We start from the raw sequence: 20,812 nt of genomic DNA, 5'->3' as shown, positions 1-20,812 counted from the left end.
TTCAGATGAAACAAGGAAGAAACAGGTTCAACTGGTCACAGATTTAATGCCTATATTAAAAAGTAGAAACATTTTAAATAAAGTTTCATGTCAAAAGAAAAGGTTGATGAATCTGGCTGTAGTAAAATCATTTGTCACAGAACTTCATGTGGCACAATTTTCAGGCTGGATCATTGCAAGTGTGAGGTTGGAGGTTGCCTACATTTTCCACTTATTATTTTTAAGATGCTGAGATAGATTTTGGATATGTTTATTGCTTTAATGCAATCATATGTCAATGTTGAAAAGTTTTACTGAGGTACCTTCACAAACCAAAATATCTGGGGGAGCTGGAGGACTCATGAACACCCAGTGGTTTATAGGATTTTGGTTTCTTATTGATATGATAAGACAGTAGGAAACAATAAACTTAAAGGTTTAAGTTTAAAAGAACATTCAAGGATATAAGAGAGAGAGCATAATCATTTATTCACATCTGGATAGAGTAGATGACATGCAGAGACTGAATTTATTTCCCATTACCAAACTGCCTTGAAATCAAATAATTTGGTGGGAATTATGTTAGAATTTTTAAAGACATTCAAGGATTTACTTTTAAAAATTGTATACATGGTGATGAATGTTAAGTAGAATTATTGCAGTGGTGATTTCACAATTTATACAAATATTGAGTAATTATGTTGTATACTTGAAACTATAAAATATTATATATCAATTATATCACAATAGAAAATTAAGTAAAATGAAAAAGTATGAATCATAAAAGTCTTACAGCCATCACTGATTGTAAACCTTGTAAAGGATTTGTGCTCAGTCGTGTCTGACTCTGCGACCCCATGGACTGTAGCCCGTCAGGCTCCTCTGACCATGGGATTTTCCAGGCAAGACCACCGGAGTGGGGTGTCATTTCCTACTCCAGGGAAGCTTCCCAACCCAGGGACTGACCCAAGTCTGTTGCGTCTCCTGCATTGGAAGGCAAATTCTTTATCACTAGCGACAAAACCTTAGGATATGTCTAAGTTGAGAAACACCTTCCCCACTGATATGGTATAGTTTTAAGAGGATCTGCCGAAACTAAAAGCAACTGTACTCACCCAAAAGGCCAACTCATTGGGAAAGACTCTGATGCTGGGAAAGACTGAGGGCAAGAGAAGGGGGCAGCAGAGGATGTGATGGTTAGATAGCATCACTGACTCAATGCACATGAGTTTGAGCAAGCTCTGGGATATAGAACAGGATGGGGAAGCCTGGTATACTGTAGTTCATGGGGTCACAATGATTCAGACACAACTTAGTGACTGAACAACAACAAATACATTGTATATTCTGAAAGAACTTCATGACCTTGACATTAATTGTACTTACCAATCACACAGTCTCTAAACCCACTGTATTTCACTCCAAAACTCTTCTAATTCCCGTCTTTTGATTCCTTTCTGTTTCATTTGAAGAGGCCCAAACTGGAGCATGACTATAATGTCAAATTTCAAGCAAATCTGTCAATGAAGATAGCTCTGATGTGTCCCCAGGGCCCATTCATACTATTCATGAAATGAAAGTGCTGCTTTAGGGACAAATTAAGTATTTTGAAATAATTCATCCAACTCTATTTTCCTCTGAGGAATTTCAATGTGCCTCAAATGCCAGATATGATGTTTATCAGTATGTCTTAACATCAGAATTTGCATGACCTGTGAAGCTTCTAGGAGCAGCATTTCTATACATAACTAGTACTGTAAATTTTCTGGTTTTTTGACCTGAATATTTTATTAAATTGACTGCAAAGAGGTAATAAACGTGTGCTCTTTTGACAATATACTTGATCTGAGAATCTCACTTTTTGACATCATCCAACATTTTGGTAAAGATTACAGACCCTGTTTCTCCACTGGCTCATCATTCACACACATCTAGTTTAGATAATTAAAGGCATTGGCTTTATTTCTTTTTTCCCTTGAAAGGCTCAATACAAAATGCAAGGACTCTGTTTCCCATTGTTAGTTTACAACCTCTTTGTCCTCTCAGTCTTGCTTGTTCTTTTAGCATTGTTGAGGATTCTAGGGATTCTTGAAAGGAATATTAATATGGATTTAATTGATCAATGGCATAATTAAACCATTAAATCCAGGACAAGGGTGAGGTATAAACAGCCAAATTTTAATATGAGTTTTCAAAAGGATATAAGAAAAATGCTTTCATGTGTATTGTAAATTTTCCTTTCAGTCCAGATAAATGCTGTAGACAGAAGACCCCCTGATCACTGTCCAGAGAATAATTGGACCACATAGCTTAATGATGATGAGTTAGCAACTTATATTTAAAAATTATATAAAATAATAATAATAAAGTTAAAGAATCATGTTGATGTCAAGCTATCAGGTTTTCCCGATATTTCTGTAAATTACCATTGAGAGTATTTGGGGATGGGTAGGTAATTTAGGGGAGAAAAATGTCAAATTACTAAAAATACTCCACTTCCCTCATATCAAAGTTGGGCGCCATCACCCATCTTCATTTATCCACAATAGCCACACAATAATAGCCACTGACTTATCATTTCCTTGATAAACATATGTTGAACAAAATATGTCTGCTTATGTATTTCAAATAGTCTACACTCACTCACATAGAGCCACATTACAAACCCACACACACAGAGATTTCAATGCAGTCTCCTATAAGCTGAACTGAGGAGGTTGTCTAAATTCAGAATTGTAAAAAAAAAAAAAAAAAATGTTTTAACTGTATTGAGTTTTTTCCCACTAATTTTTGGCATCAAAGGTGTTTCTCTGCCAGCTTGCACCCATGTAGTCTACAACATACTGACCACTCAACTGCAAAACACAAATGCCTAATTCTAGTGCTTCTTGAGGGTATTTAATGCTGTGACATAATAAATGCCATCATTTTGCTTAGGAGGAGAAATCTTCCTTATGTTAGAAACTGTAAAACTTCTTACATCACCACTCTTACAGTCAAACCACAAGGAACCTGTGTGAAGCAAATGTGACTCTTTTAGAGAGACTGAACTTCACCATTGTACTATGGGGTTGACTTTCTGAGGTTGGGCTTCCCTTATGGCTCAGCTGGTAAAGAATCTGCCTGCAATGCGGGAGACCTGGGTTCAGTCCATTGGTTGGGAAGATCCCCTGGAGAAGGGAAAGGCTACCCACTCCAGTATTCTGGCCTGGAGAATTCCATGAACTGTATGGGGTCACAAAGAGTCAGACACCACTAATCAACTTTCATTTCACTTCACATCTGAGGTTAGTAGGAAAGGCCCAGTACTCTTTGAGATCTATGATAATTATAATAGTAGTTCACTTAGCACTTACTAAGTGTTTACCAAGCCCTGTTTTAAGCACTGTCTTGGCTACATTCTCCTGGAAACAGACCCTGAAAAGTGGTATGCGGTAGTTCCCCTGGAGATCCTCTTATTATCAGCTCCAATGAGGGGGTGAGGAAAACAGGACTGGTCAGCAAGACAATCTGAGTACCACAGTGACAACAAGAGCCCCAGCCAATGCCATGGGGAGCTTGGAAGTTTGATGACCATTCAGAGTTGTCCTGAATTAAAACAAGAGGACCAGACAAAATTAAGCACATTTTGGACTTGTGCTGACCTGCAAGATGTGGCATAACCTTGTTTGATGCCGTTCCCTCCAGGTAAGGGTAATTCTCAAAGAAGGACTCATCTGTGAGCTGGTAGCTGCCAATTCCCAGCACTTGTAAGAATGAATTTCTTAGTCCTGAAGCAGATATCTGTGTGGTGACCCACAATACCATCCTTATGTGTCTTTATTAACTATTTCACCTAATCCTCACAATCATCTTACAAAGCACACACTATTCTTACCCCACTTTATAGATGAGAAAACTGACACTTAGTTATTAATAACTTCGGGAGCCAGGACTTGAGCCCAGTTAAAGTCTTTAGTCCCCATCCTCTAAAGGAAAGGGACTACCTCTACCCTCAACTATTGTTTGATGAACTTACTTACGAAGACAAGGGGAAGTAACAGATTATTTCAACTTTATAACTTGGACAAAAAAAAAACATCTAGCTTTTGAAAGGGGTTGAAATCCACTGATAACATAAGATTTATTTTAATAATCATAAACCATCACTGGGTTTCTCAATTTCCCTGCCAACTAAAACTCCAACTTGAGTTAAAGCTATGTAATGGGCAAAAGTACATTATATAATACTTTGTACTTCAGCAAAAGTTTAAATGTTTTCAAATTAGCATTTTCTTAAAAGTCAAAAAAACTAGAGTGGCTTATACAACTCAACAACCAAAAAACAAACAACCCAATCAAAAAATGGTCAGGAGACCTAAATAGACATTTCTCTAAAGAAGACATACAGATGGCCAATAGGCACATGGAAAGATAATCAACATCATTAATTATTAGAGAAAAGCAAATCAAACCTACAATGAGGTACCACCTCACAACAGCCAGAATGACCATCATAAAAAAGTCTACAAATAAAAAATCCTAAAGAGGGTGTGAAGAAAAGGGAACCCTCCTAGAGTATTGGTGGGCATGTAAACTGGTCTTCATGTAAAACTGTTTTCCACTATGGAAAACAATATGGAGGTTTCTCAAAAAACTAAAAATAGAATTACCATATGATCCAGCAATTATTCTGAAAAAAATAAAATTCAAAAAGATAAGTGCACTCCTATGTTCAGAGAAGCACTATTCACAATAGCCAAGACATGGCAGCAACCTAAATATCCACTGCCAGATAATGGATAAAGAAGATGTGTTACATATATACAAAGAAATACTGTTCCTGTTGTTCAGTAGCTCAGTCATGTCTGACTGTTTGCAACCCCATGGACTGCAGCACACCAGGAGTCTTTGTCCTTCATTACCTCCCAGAGTTTACTCAAATTCATGTCCATTGAGTCGGTGATGCTATCTAACCATCTATACAACCATCTTATCTAACTGTTTTATGGCTGAGTAATATGCCAGTATGAAAATGCAATTTAATATTACTCAGCCATAAAAAAGAATGAAATAGCGCCATTTGCAGCAACAAGGATGCAACTAGAGATTATCATACTATCAGTAAGTAAAGTTAAGTCAGAAAGAAAAAGACAAATACCATATGGTATCATGTATATGTGGAATCTTAAATGTGACACGAATGAACCTTATCTGTGAGACAGAAACAGAATTAAGGACATAAGGGAACAGACTGGTGGTTGCTGGGGTGGGTGGGCGATGGGGGCAGAGAATGGGAAAAGGGTGGAGTGGGATATGGGATTAGCAGATGTAAGTTCTTACCTGTGGAATGGAATGGATAAACAACAAGATCCAACTGTACAGCACAAAGATCTATATTCAATATCTTATGATAAACCATAATGGAAAGAATATTGAAAAAGAATGTATGTGTGTGTGTGTGTGTATAACTGAATCACTCTGCTGTACAGCAGTAATTAACACAACATTGTAAATCAACTATACTTCAATATCCCAATAAAATTTTTTAAAACTTAGAACTAAAGTGGCTTATGGGTGAGTTCTATATGATATTAAGGGGGGAGGAGTTAATTTCAATTTAATCTAAAGTGTACCAGGTGAACAGAAAAAAAGATGAAAGTCTCTCTAATGTATTTTATGAAGCCAACAGGACTTTAATGTTAAACCTGATAAGCATTAGAAGTATTGCCCAACATCAGTTATGGATAGAGATGAAACAGTCAAAATAAAATATTAGGAAATAAAGTTAGAAGACTAACATATTATGTCCAGGCAGGGTTTATTCTAGGAATGTAAGGATGGATCAGTCATTATAAAATATATCAGCAAAATCCATTCTATCAAAAAGTAAAGTAGGAAAGCCTCATAATAATATCCATAAATGCCAAATAACCATTTGATAAAACTCAGAGTTTTATTAATAAAAGTACCACACAAAACAGGAATAAAAGAAAACTATTTATGGTAGACTTCTTACCAAAAACCAAAACAAATATACACTAAATGTTAGTCACTAAAACCACTGCCACTATATATTAGGAAATAAGACAAGAGCATCTGTCTTTAGGGATACTACTCTTGCAACATCAGTGTGTTAGTTTCCTGGATCTCTTAAAACAGAGTCCCAAAAACAACATAAAAAGACTTAAAACAACAGAAATATATTAACTCACAGTTCTGAAGGTAACAAGTCTGAATCAAGGTGTTGGCAGGGCCGCTCTCTCCCAAGCCCTCCTTGCTTCCGGTGGCTGCTGGCAATCCTTGATGTTCCTTGGCTTGTAGATGGATCACCCCAGTTTCTGCTTTCATCTTTGCAAGGCCTTCTCCCCTCTGTGTCTGTGTTCATGTATCCCTCTTCCTATAAGAACAGCAGTCACTGGAACAGGGCTCACCTTAATTCAAGTATGACCTAATCTTATCTTTTATTACATATGTAAAGACAGGTAATGACTTCAATGTATTTTTTAGGGGACATAATTCAATGCACAACCATATATATAAAAGTTAAAATTCACATTAACTTTGGAACAGCAATCCTACTGGAAATCGCCATAAAAATAAAAGCCCTATTCTTAGGATAGAAAAGATTATGGGTATATACATACACACACACATACACATATAGTGTTTAATATTTATTTTAATGTTGAAAACAAACTGAATGACATGAAGAGAGGAACTGTGGTATATTCATACTGTGCACTACATGCAGGGATTTAAAAATATATTAAAAGAATAAATTAGAGTTGGGTTAGCTGGCATGGAGGATTCTTTATAAAGTAAATGATAAGAAATGAGAAATTCAAGATGCAGAAAACTTTGCATTCAGTATGATCTTAATTTTATAAAACAATTAAACAGAATTCCTATAGCAGTATATATACTCTAATATATGCTAAGGTTGTGAAGAAAAATCAAGGACTCAAAGTTGTTAACACAGGTTACTTTCCTGGGAGAATAGAAAGGGGGTAAGAATGATAAAAGAGGAAAAGGAGAAGCAAACAAAAATCAAAAGATAAAAGAATGCACTAAAAATCTATGTAAGAATATATAACATTCACATTCATGTAAAGTTGCATAGGGGTGTGTGTGTGTGTGTGTGTGTGTGCGTATCTGTATAAAAACTCGCCCTCCAGGGCTAAATAATTGAGTGAAAAAACTGTTGTAAATATTCTTGCATAAAGATTCCTTAAATGAGCAGACTTGGATGACTACTAGAGTGGAGAAATACAGGTACTTATGCTCCCTTATATAGCTTGGTCAAGATATTCATCAAAGTATAAAGGTGGATGAAAAAAACCAAATAAGTAAGTAATGAATACATGTCAATGCCAAAATCTTAAAAAAATAATTTTAAACATACACAATAACTTTTTTTTACATGATCTGTGTGTGCAAAGTAATATTTTAAGAAAGTGAAACTAAGTTCCTCCAATGGAATATAGTAGAAGAATATTCCATGCTGTTCTGCAGATAGTGTTGTAATTTCTGGGTGCTCTTCCCCACTGAATTAATATGAAAACCTCAGTTCTATAGTATCCTACTCATTGCCAGGTCTATAAGTGAAGCATGAAGTTCAAGTGGTCATGTATTTTCTGGGGAAAAGGTGATGGGGGGGCGGATAAAATTAATAAGACTACTTAGCTTTGGAATTTCGTCAGATGGAAGCTGATAAGGGAAAGGACAGTGTTAGCTGGAGGGCTTCCCCGGTGACTCAGCAGTAAAGAATCCACCTGCAATGTAGGAGACTTGCAGGAAACGTGGGTTCAATCCCTGGGTCAGCAAGATTCCCTGGAGGAGGAAATGGCAACACACTCTGGTATTCTTGCCTGGAAAATCCCACGGACAGAGAAGCCTGGCGGGCTACAGTCCATGGGGTGGCAAAGAGTCGGACACATTTAGCGACTGAGCACACATGCAGTCTGAGCTGAAAAAAAAAAAAAAAAAACTGAAACAGAGTAGAGAAAACCCAGAGTTTTGAATATGTGCATTGGTGAATTTACCCTAATTTCCTTAAATTATGCAGGAAACCAGACTTTTAAGATATTTGTACTTTTTCCCTGCTACTACACCAGAATTCACCTGTTCAGAAATTAACTGGAGCATTTAATGCTGAAAGGGTCTTACACTGTCAGAAGCATCTTTCTGAGAATTAAAAACCTAATAGGATCTATTAAATAAAATTCAAATTAACACATTTTCCCCAAAGCAACAGCACAAGTGGATATCCATGCTGAGTAAGTCATTTTATTAATCCCTATGAATATGACACGATAAGTTTCCTTAAAGTGCGTCTAGTCTAGGAAAATAATTGTCTTATGTCCACAATTAACCATAATTCAAACAGAGAAGACAAACTTGTAGTAGAAGAACAAAGGATATGTTAGGAGAGCAAAAAATGAAACGTAATTATGTCCAAACTGGGTAACATAAAACTTAGTACACATGAATAACCCCAATAAATATTCACCTACTACTTTGCAAAAGACCAATAATATTAAATATTATGAAATATTGTTTGTTCCTACTGTGTTTAATAGTTGCAGCCTTAAAAGTATCTGCCTGTGAAGGGCACAGTTGATCACTGGGCAACATTTTTGAGCACTCACTTTGTGCAAGAGGCTGCCCTGGGAAGGACACCTTATTAAGCTGAGAAGCAGGTGTGCATTCTTTCGTACTAAGAATAGTACAGGCAGTTACATCAAATTGTCAGCATCATGCTAACGGCAGCTGGTTCCTTGAGTGCTGAAGAGTCTTTATGCTGTGTAAACTCTTGAAAGCTGAGTTTCAGTCCTAATGCTTTCTTTTGTGGCAGCCTCACGTGCTTGGACAAATCATTTATCTTTTTTGAATTCCAAGAGGAATTCAAAACCCATTGGTAATAATAATTTTTTATGACTGGATTATAAAAGGATAAAAAATACAACACATATATATGTGTTTTTATATGAATGCATGACATTATTAAAATAATTACTGTGTACAGTAGAAGGCTGATAAAGGAGTTAAACATTTTGTTCAAAATGACAATTTCTGGGGATAAATGGAAATGGCAGGTAATGTGTTTTTTAGTCATCCCTACTGTTAGTAGTCAAGGAAGTGAGCCAGACTTTCAGCTAATGTCATGAACTCTGATCTTTAGAGGGTCATATAGCCAAATCAATCTGAAAACCCTTAACATGAAAGGGATGGGAGAAATAATCTCTAAATTTATTTCAACTTTCAACTTAATAATAATGAATCTGAGGACTGAGGTAAATATTTTGTGGATTTTATACACCACTGTCAGTTCAGTTCAGTCGCTCAGTCGTGTCCGACTCTTTGCAACCCCATGAATCGCAGCACGCCAGGCCTCCCTGTCCATCACCATCTCCCGGAGTTCACTCAGACTCACGTCTATCAAGTCCGTGATGCCATCCAGCCATCTCACCCTCTGTCGTCCCCTTCTCCTCCTGTCCTCAATCCCTCCCAGCATCAGAGTCTTTTCCAATGAGTCAACTCTTCACATGAGGTGCCCAACGTACTGGAGTTTCAGCTTTAGCATTATTCCTTCCAAAGAAATCCCAGGGTTGATCTTCAGAATGGACTGGATCGATCTCCTTGCAGTCCAAGGGACCCTCAAGAGTCTTCTCCAACACCACAGTTCAAACGCATCTATTATTCGGCGCTTAGCCTTCTTCACGGTCCAACTCTCACATCCATACATGACTACAGGAAAAACCATAGCTTTGACTAGACGGACCTTAGTTGGCAAAGTAATGTCTCTGCTTTTGCATATACTATCTAGGTTGGTCATAACTTTTCTTCCAAGGAGTAAGCGTCTTTTAATTTCATGGCTGCAGTCACCATCTGCAGTGATTTGGAAGCCCCCAAAACTAAAGTCTGACACTGTTTCCACTGTTTCCCCATCTATTTCCCATGAAATGATGGGACTGGATGCCATGATCTTTGTTTTCTGAATGTTGAGCTTTAAGCCAACTTTTTCGCTCTCCTCCCTCACTTTCATCAAGAGGCTTTTTAGCTCCTCTTCACTTTCTGCCATAAGGGTGGTGTCATCTGCATATCTGAGGTTATTGATATTTCTCTCAGCAATCTTGATTCCAGCTTGGGTTTCTTCCAGTCCAGCGCTTCTCATGATGTACTCTGCATAGAAGTTAAATAAGCAGGGTGACAATATACAGCCTTGACATACTCCTTTTCCTATTTGGAACCAGTCTGTTGTTCCATGTCCAGTTCTAACTGTTACTTCCTGACCTGCATACACATTTCTCAAGAGGCAGGTCAAGTGGTCTGGTATTCCCATCTCTTTCAGAATTTTCCACAGTTTACTGTGATCCACACAGCCAAAGGCTTTGGCATAGTCAATAAAGCAGAAATAGATGTTTTTCTGGAATTCTCTTGCTTTTTCCATGATCCAGCAGATGTTGGCAATTTGATCTCTGGTTCCTCTGCCTTTTCTAAAACCAGCTTGAACATCAGGGAGTTCACGATTCACGTATTGCTGAAGCCTGCCTTGGACAAATGTGGATGTTTAGAATAATGAATATTCAAACCTTAGACAACCGTAGACTCTAAATTAGGAGACAAGTGACCACTGACTGACAATTTGAAAATAAGATGCCATTATTTATTAAAACTGCATTTCAGGGACTTTGGTTTCAGCTCAGACATCTAAAGAGCTTGGAATCATCATTCCATCCTCACAATAAGAAATAGCCAAACTGATTATCAGGAACTTTTCTTGGACAGATCAGAGAACTGAGATTGCTGGTCATATTACCATCCTAAAATATAGAGAGATGACCTTTTCCAGAGAAACAATTCTGTCATTTACTTATCTGGAGCTGAAGCCACTGGGCAGGTGCCATATAAGCTAGAAGGTACATTAAATTAGAAAATTTGATGACTTGCTAGAGGGTAGGTAGAAACTATCATGAGACTGAGAAGCTCCTGAGAGCTGAAGTCATGGGGAAGGGCCTACATTTTTATAGGTTTTACTTAAAGGAAACCACCAGCTCTTAGAATCAAAAATCCTGAGAAAGCGCCTCACCTAGCCACAGGACCCTAGCTGGTGGAAGGGAAGAGAAGCCATAGGGTGGAAGGGAAGAGAAGCCATAGTGAAATCTACCCTTTTCTCTTAAGTAACAAAAGGCTTAATCTCCAAGAGGTCTGCCATTCAAAGTTGGCATCAGGGAAACATTCAAGCTAGGTGAAGGGAACACTAGTCTGCCACAGACTCCCTGTGTCACTTAAAAAAAATGTACAGGGGGCAGGACTTCAATTGTATGTACTGGGGACACTGGAGGACAACCACTACAAGGGGGAAGGATTAGAAGGCATGTGGTAAAAAAGCTCTACCTTTAGAGAAGGGACAGAAACTTATAAAAGCCACCTTCTCTAGTCACAGGTCCATAGCATACTCCAAAGACTAAGATTTAATCAGAATTAGAGAAAGCTTCCCTACCACAAGGGGCTTTCCTTGTGGCTTAGATGATAAAGAATCTTTTTTTTTTTTTCAATGAAGGGATTTTTAATTTGTTTTTTAATATAAATTTATTTATTTTAATTGGAGGCTAATTACTTTACAATATTGTAGTGGTTTTGCCATACATTGACATGGATATGCCACGGGTATATATGTGTTCCCCATCCTGAAGCCCCCTCCCCGACTCCCTCCCCATCCCATCCCTCTGGGTCATCCCAGCGCACCAGCCTTGAGCACCCTGTCTCATGCATTGAAACTGGACTGGATATTTGTTTCACATATGATAATATACACATTTCAATGCCATTCTCCCAAATCATCCCACCCTCAACCCTCTCCCACAGAGTCCAAAAGACTGTTCTATACATCTGTGTCTCTTTTACTGTCTTGCATGTAGGGTTATCGTTACCATCATTCTAAATTCCATATATATGTGTTCAGTTCAGTTCAGTTCAGTCACTCAGTCATGTCCGACTCTTTGCAACCCCATGAATCGCCGCACGCCAGGCCTCCCTGTCCATCACCAACTCCCGGAGTTCACTCAGACTCACGTCCATCGAGTCAGTGATGCCATCCAGCCATCTCATTCTCTGCCGTCCCCTTCTCCTGCCCCCAATCCCTACCAGCATCAGAGTCTTTTCCAATGAGTCAACTCTTCACATGAGGTGCCCAAAGTACTGGAGTTTAAGCTTTAGCATTATTCCTTCCAAAGAACATCCAGGGCTGATCTCCTTTAGAATGGACTGGTTGGATCTCCTTGCAATTCAAGGGACCCTCAAGAGTCTTCTCCAACACCACAGTTCAAAAGCATCAATTCTTCAGCACTCAGCTTTCTTCACAGTCCAACTCTTACATCCATACCTGACCACTGGAAAAACCACAGCCTTGACTAGACGGACTTTTGTTGGCAAAGTAATGTCTCTGCTTTTCAATATACTATCTAGGTTGGTCATAACTTTTCTTCCAAGGAGTAAGCGTCTTTTAATTTCATGGCTGCAGTCACCATCTGCAGTGATTCAGTATACTGTATTGGTGTTTTTCTTTCTGGCTTATTTCACTCTGTACAATAGGCTCCAGTTTCATCCACCTCATTGGAACTGATTCAAACATATTCTTTTTAATGGTTGAGTAATATTCCATTGTGTATATGTACCACAGCTTTCTTATCCATTCGTCTGCTGATGGACATCTAGGTTGCTTCAATGTCCTGGCTATTATAAACAGTGCTGTGATGAACATTGGGGGTACACATGTCTCTTTCAATTCTGGCTTCCTCGATGTGTATGCTCAAAAGTGGGATTGCTGAATCATATGACAGTTCTATTTCCAGTTTTTTAAGGAATCTCCACACTGTTCTCCATAGTGGCTGTACTAGTTTGCATTCCCACCAACAATGTAAAAGAGTTCCCTTTTCTCCACACCCTCTCCAGCATTTATTGCTTGTAGACTTTTGGATAGCAGCTATCCTGACTGGCGTGAAATGGTAAGATGGTAAAGAATCTTCCTGCAATGCTGGAGAACTGGGTTCAATCCCTGGGTCAGGAAGATCCCTTGTAGAAGTGCATGGCAACCCACTTCAGTATGCTTGCCTGGGAAATCCCATGGATAGAGGAGCCTGGCAGGCTACAGTCCATAGGGTCTCAAAAGAGTTGGACACAACTGAGCAAGTAAATCCCTACCACAAGCCCTACTACTAAACCATAATAATAAGCCTCCAAAATATAAACAGTTTATTAAGAAAATAAATTACATACAAAGAGGGCAGATCACATGCTAAGCAATCTTATCAGTAAAATAAAAGGGGAGGGAGGACACAGGAAACTTTCAGAGGGGACAGAAAGACAGACATATCTATCACCTTGACTGTGGGAATGGTTTCACAACTGTATGCATATATCCAAACTCATCTAATTGTATATATTAAATATGTGTGGTTTTTATATTAATCATACCTCAATAAAACTATTAAAATAATAAATTATATTGTCATCTTAAAAAAAGCAGCAGCATTGCAGAAAGGAAAAAGAGATCAAGTGTTCCAGTCAGAGGCTTGGACCCACCACAAGCCAATTCTTAACATGCCAAAATCACAGGTTTCATTTCGCACAGAAAGATGGCAGGAGAGTGACCTTGTGGTCAACAGTGGAGAAGATCTCTTCTGAGACTCAGATCAGGACAGGAGATTCTGAATACTCAGCAAGAGAAAAGAGGTTGGAACTACGTAGGTCATAAGGAAGAAAACTTCAAAAGATTGTTTTAAAGGGAGCCAATAACATACATGTATAGAGGTCCTGGTATGAGTCCACTAGAACAGCAAGATCCAGGAGGTGGGCTTTGTCTGCCCAGGGCAGGAAATCCTTCAGTGCCTTGGTTGACACTTTACTGCTATCTCCAACTACTGAATTCAGATTCTCTCTAAACATCCAAAATCTGATTTATTCATCACTTTACATCTCAACACTTCATTTGTGACCTAGGAACTCTAACCACTTCTTAGTTAAGCTGCTTTATCTATAATACTCAGATAATACTATATTTCATAATCAAAAGACAGGGATTTAAATGCATGGCCATTGGCAGTTCTTCCAGCACTTCATCTCCTCCATGGTGAAGATGCATAAATAAATTGTCATTTGCTGGAGGTTTCAAGCGTTTCTGCATTCACTCTGGTCACTTCTATACCTTTAGAAAGAATTGCTTCCTCTCTTGGAATTTCTTCCTTCTGTGCTATATTGGTCAAATTTCTTATTACTTGCAGTTTAGAAATAACTAAATAATGGGATTTGTGCTAATATATAAATGATACCTATTTGTGGAGGGTAAGAAGGAAGACCTTTTGATCATAGAAAGTCAAATAGATCTTTTCTGTTAAACTTCAATGTCATCGTCATTCCTAGCAGTGAAAAACCTTCCCTGAGAAGGTAACTCATCCAGTGAACTTGCATTCATATGTGATATCAGGAATAACTGTGTGGCTGGTCACTGCTGCTTTTTCTTTCTCTGTACATCATATTCTTATTAATCTTTCCTTGGGACAAAAATGAAACATTCTCATAAAATGATGACTTATTAAAAACTGCATGAGTTACTTTTTCTAATACTTCTTTACAATTGCATTCATTTATCCGTATGAACTCCAAAGGCTCTGAAAGACATGAATGAGCCTCACATTACTGTATTTTTAAAAATCTATTAATTATTCAAAGTGTGCTAAGGGGTGTTTCAGAGACACAGCAACGTATTTCAATAGATAGTTCCAAATATCTTCTTTGGTTGTTTAATATTTATCATGCTTCTACCTTTATAAAATGTAACGGCCCTAGATCTCTTCTGTGGAACATCACTTGCCTCACAATAAATAAATGGATGTAAAAGCTAAGCTAACTAACAAGTTCATCTTACAAGATTAACATCTTAGAGCAATTTGTAAAACAGAGAAAAATCTAAACCTATCTAGTGTTAATATAAATAGCACCTTATATTTCTAATGCTTTAAAAGTTATAAATCATCCTTTCACAAAGTAACTTGTTTGATTCTTATAACAACTTCAAGACTTAGTTAAAACAGGTATGTTATTTCCATTTCATAGATAAGGCAAATGAAGCTAAGAGAAATGTCATAACTTCCCCAAAGTACATATATTGAAAAGGATAATGGGAATAATAACCAAAAAACTAGTCTTTGATATCTGATCCTATGATCAATGTCAGGTTACAGAACTTTTAATGGAATTATAGTAGTATGAAAATTGTATCACTCTGTTCCAGAGGAAATTGGAATACAACTTGAAGCAATTTTGTAATCATATATCTATGTCTCTATCTCTATATTAGGAAGTACTTGCAAGTTCACTCACTTGCTTTCACATTACTGTTAAAGTAAAAACAAGTAGAGCTCACTGTGATTATTGTTGTTGTTCACTGGTATCACCTTAAAAGATGGACAACTGTCTCCCCAAATTAATGTGTTCAGAGAGATTGGAGTCATCTCCCAGATATTCATCTTTTAAGCCCACAGATGCCCAGTAGATACTCTAAATTAATATTCCTTGACATTCTGGTGTAATTTATGTATGATAAAGGGGTTCCTTACCCTCATAAATACTTCAAAGGTGAAGAAAGGGAGCTTGGAGGGGAGGGCGAGGCTCGAACACCAGCCCTGTTTTCCAGGTGTGGTGACTATATGCATAATAGAAACAGAGGATAGTAAAAGGAAGACAGGACTAGTACAATGCAGAGTCTTTTAGTTATAGTTCTATATCTACCTCACTAATCAACTTCCATCTTTCACCATTCATCCCAGCCATCTCTTCAAGTATTAGGAGAAAATACATTTCACCCTACTTCTTGTATATTCAAGACAACCACTTTCCAATATTTAAATTAACCCAGATAGTTTACTATTTAGAGAAGACAAACTTGCAAAGGGCCTTCGCAGGTGGCTCAGTGGGTAAAGAACCCACCTGACAATGCAGGAGACATGGGTTTGATTGCTGGGTCAGGAAGAGCCCCTGTAGGAGGGCATGGCAGCCCATTCCAGTATTCTTGCCTGGAGAATCCATGGATAGAGGAGCCTGGTGGGCTACAGTCCATGGGGTCGCAAAGAATTAGACACGACTGAAGCTACTGAGAACACACACAACTTACAAAAAATGATAGTGTATCCTAATGAGAAAATATAAATTATCTTTCCATGAACTCTAAGTACTTTTTTTGAAATAAAATGACAGATCTTTAGTTGCTCATCTATTTTGTAGGGCAATGAACTGTCCTTCACACAATAATACTTGTCATAATTATTGGTTTTCAATAATACTACTTAACAGTATAAATAGTATAAATTCCTGATTATTATACCAAAGTTCATAATTAGCTAAACTAGGATAAAATTAAGTTTTCTCATCTAACCTTGAGATCTGCCAAATTTTGATTTTTTTTACATGCTCTTTGATATGGCTTTAATTTGTAGCTTTGAAGGAGGGAATTTTTTATCAGTAAATAATTGCAGATTATAGCAAAAAAAAAAAAAAAACCAGTTACTTAATTCATTTGGGGTGATCATTGCAGATTTTGAAGTCCAACAGATGAACCAGTGGGAGTTTTATTTCCTTATCAGTATTTGGAATTCTATTAAAGAAAACAGTGGTAAAAGAATCCATTCTATGAATTTTTCATGTTAAACTCCCAGTACTTATAAAAAAAGTTTTGGAAATAAATGTCTGGTATAAGAAAGTATATATCCTTTCCCAAAGTTAAGTTAAAGGACATAATATTCCTTAGTAACAGATGTTCTAAAGATAGATTTAAGAGACATCAGGAATATTGCATGTCCTTATAGAAAACCAGTCTGTTGCTACCAATCTCATGCAGTATTACTCAGATCACTTCTCTGTCCACAGTTCTGAAAAATTCTGTCGATTTTATAAAGATTGACTTATTAGCTACCTTAATGTAGGTGTCATATTTCTGTTTGCTATTTTTTAGCCCTTTCAGTGTTACTTTTAACAATATCACCTGTTTGTCATTTAAATATCATGTATAACTTCTTCACTGCTTTGCAAGTTTTATAGTATTTTCCAAACATACTCATTCTTTAGCAATCCCTTGACAACAGATATCACCCTCTATGTACCACCCAATTTCTCATTCCCTCTTCAGAGAAAAATTTTGGGGAAATTTGGATTTAGTGTCATTAACACTTCTCAGTAACTCACTTATCAAAGGAACAAGACTTCCTCATTGCTAAACCCAGCATTCCCGTCTGTTTCTTTGTATAGTTCTCAGCAAGTCAGTATCACTCTCCACTTCCTACTTCTTAAAAACTTCCCATCTCTGTCCTTCATGACACAGCACTTCTTCCTGACCCCTGAGCCATTCCAACTTCCTCTACTTTAGTGCTGGCTTCTCTATAAGGTCTCCAAAACTCAATCAGTGACCTTCTGGTCTTCTGTATCTTTCCAGTCAAGTCTTTTGGATTTTAATACCACTTCTGTGTACTTTTGACTTTCAAAATTATTGCCTGTGACTGAGACCTACCTAGTTGTTTACCAGACTCATGTACGCCTGTGTGTGCGCTCAGTCGCTTCAGCTATGTCTAACTCTTTGCAACCCCATGGACTGTAGCCTGGCAGGCTTCTCCTTCCATGGGATTCTCCAAGCAAGAATACTGGGGTGGATTGCCGTGCCCTTCTACAGGGGATCTTCTCCACCCAGGGATTGAACCCACACCTCCACGTCTCCTGCATTGGTAGGTTCTTTAGCACTAGCACCTCCTGGGAAGTCCAGATTTATGTATACATCTAGCACTTTGATACAACCACTTAGATATTGCACTGGGCATACCATTCACAGGACATTCCAAAAGTGAACTCTTGATTTCACCCTCTACCATAACTGCTCTTCCCTAAAAGTTTCCAACCTTAATAAACAAATTTAAGTTCCAGAAAAGGGGAGAGATTACTGCATCAAAGTCTTCAAATAAGCAGAACAAGAATTAGATCTAGTATACACATTGAATGTTAATCTCTGCTGGGGGAACTGTCAGTTCATGGTGACCAAAAGGAAAGCAGGATATGTGAGCAAAGATGCCAGTGGTGGGTGCTGGTGGGATTTCATGGAAGTGACCTTTCACATTTACTAAAATGGGAAACAAGGTCTTCACCTGAGAATCTGTGTGGGGGAGGAGATGAGCATGGCACCAAAATCACGTAAGCTCCAAGACAAACTGGTGAACTTCCTGTGCAGTGATGGACCATCCTTTCCATAAATGAGACACAGATCTTTCACTGTAAATTGTCACATGGAATATTTCTTTAAATTTCACCAAGCAGCTAAAACAAAGTACTCTTTTAAGACTAAAACTTTCAATGGTTTGTCCTTAGAAGAGTGCTAGCCCATCAGTGGAGAAGGCAATGGCACCCCACTGCAGTACTCTTGCCTGGAAAATCCCATGGAAGGAGGAGCCTGGTAGGCTGCAGTCCATGGCGTCGCGAAGAGTCGGACATGACTGAGCGACCTCACTTTCACTTTTCACTTTCATGCATTGGAGAAAGAAATGGCAACCCACTCCAGTGTTCTTGCCTGGAGAATCCCACGGACGGGGGAGCCTGGTGGGCTGCCGTCTATGGGGTCGCACAGAGTCAGACACAACTGAAGTGACTTAGTCGTGACTAAGTGACTTAGCAGCAGCAGCCCATCAGTACACAAGAAAAAGTTTGTTGCAACCAGGTCCAACGAATTTCAAATACATTCCTTCAGGAGATGAATGTCAAGAATGCAGCTAAACAGCTGCTCCTGGAGACTTCACTTAAGGCATAGAAGAAAAGGAAAATTGTAGGAAAGCACAGTGGTGAACAATGGAGGAGTGCAACATCATTGTGTGGCATGAGGAATAAACTCCCAAGGTGGAGAATATCAAGACACACAGTGTTTTCATTGATCACAGAAAAGGCTCTGCTGTCTAGGAGATTAAAAACAGTAATTGCCAAGCAGTAGGGATACATAGATACCTATCTTAACTACAATACCAAAAATAGAATTTCCTGATCTAGCTTAAAATAAAGGTCCAATGTATTACTCTTAGCTTCTGAACTAATAATTACTGACTGCTCATAAGTTTATCTCAGCAGCGTCACAGATTCACAGCAAAAAGAAAGTTCTCAAAAATCGTTAGAACATCCTCTCAATGTAGGTAGGATCACTTCTGACAGATATTCATGGAGATTGTGCAAGAAAATTTCTTGAGATGAGGACCAATAACCTATCTGAAGAGGCTGTGTCGTCTAGTGGTTAGAAGCATAGTTTCAGGAGCTTGACTCTTTGGATTCAAACTGTAATTTTACTACTGGTTAGCTCTATGATCTTTGAGAAAGTTGTTTAAACATTCTGTGCCACAGGTTCATCATCTGTGAATATGGTAATAATACTATCAACCGAAATGTTTGTTGTGATGACTCTTAAGAGTGCATGTGTGCATGCTAAGTAGCTTCAGTTGTGTCTGGCTCTTTGTGACCCTATGGACTGTAGCCGGCCAGGCTCCTCTGTCCATGGGATTCTCTAGGCAAGAATACACGGAGTGGGTTGTCATGCCCTCCTCCAGGGGATCTTCCCAACCCAGAGATCAAATCTGAGTCTCTTATATCTACCTGCATTGGCTTACCTCAGTGTAAAACCTTTGTAAACTGGACTAATACAATCATCAGAAAGATCTTCCTTATATTGTTCTTGAAAATATGTCTTATTCCTTTAACCCACTGTCTCTAGTTATAAAATCTAAGGCAATCTAAAATATGTTTCAATAATTCCTTCCTCATATGATGTTCTACCATTTTCCATGGTGATATTTCTAGCTGAACTTACATAATTATAACATGGATTATAATTATCCCATGCATTTCTTTAAAAGATTACTTCCTTCTTATTTATTATTTGGAGAAGGCAATGGCACCCCACTCCAGTACTCTTGCCTGGAGAATCCCATGGATGGAGGAGCCTGGTGGGCTGCAGTCCATGGGGTCGCTGAGGGTCGGACGCGACTGAACGACTTCACTTTGACTTTTCACTTTCATGCACTGGAGAAGGAAACGGCAACCCACTCCAGTGTTCTTGCTTGGAGAATCCCAGGGACGGGGGAGCCTGGTGGGCTGCCGTCTATGGGGTCGCACAGAGTCGGACACGACTGAAGTGACTTAGCAGTATTTATTATTGCTTCCTTCAGGGCCCCATACTCAATATCTGATGTGGAATATTTGCTCAAGAACTATGAAGTGGATGACTGGCAACCATTCCAATTTTTAAAGACAACTCTTACATGCTTTCTATAAGTTTTGATCTCCAAGCTAAACATTTCCCAGATTTTCTCTAATTCCTCCTAAGTCATCATTTCAACTTCCCACTCAGCTTCCTTTAAACATACTCCAGTCTTTCAAAGAGCCTCATAGAATGTAGTACCCAGAACTGAACCCAACATGCCACATATGACCTGACAAATACTGAGTATTCTGGAAACATCAGTTCCCTAATGTGCACATTATTCTTCTATAAATAAATAGTAAATAGCTAATTTACTAGTATTCAACCACTAATGTGTTCTCCCAACAGATGTAGTTCATATGGAAAAGTATTCATCATTGACACTCAAACTGTATCACATAGTCTTATTTTTAAATAAAGGGTGAGGCTGACTTGATATCTAAATATCTACATGCTTCTAATTCACCTTGCTAAGATCACCTAAAGAGTCATACAGTCATGATTTACTACTAAAGTATCTAAAACTTTGAGCTGTACTTCTTTTGAGGATTATGTTTTCTGCCATTAAACATACAT

Source organism: Ovis canadensis, chromosome X, assembly GCF_042477335.2.
Source record: "Ovis canadensis isolate MfBH-ARS-UI-01 breed Bighorn chromosome X, ARS-UI_OviCan_v2, whole genome shotgun sequence".
NCBI classification, from domain to species: domain Eukaryota; kingdom Metazoa; phylum Chordata; class Mammalia; order Artiodactyla; family Bovidae; genus Ovis; species Ovis canadensis.
Note: the sequence above shows the minus strand (reverse complement) of the source record.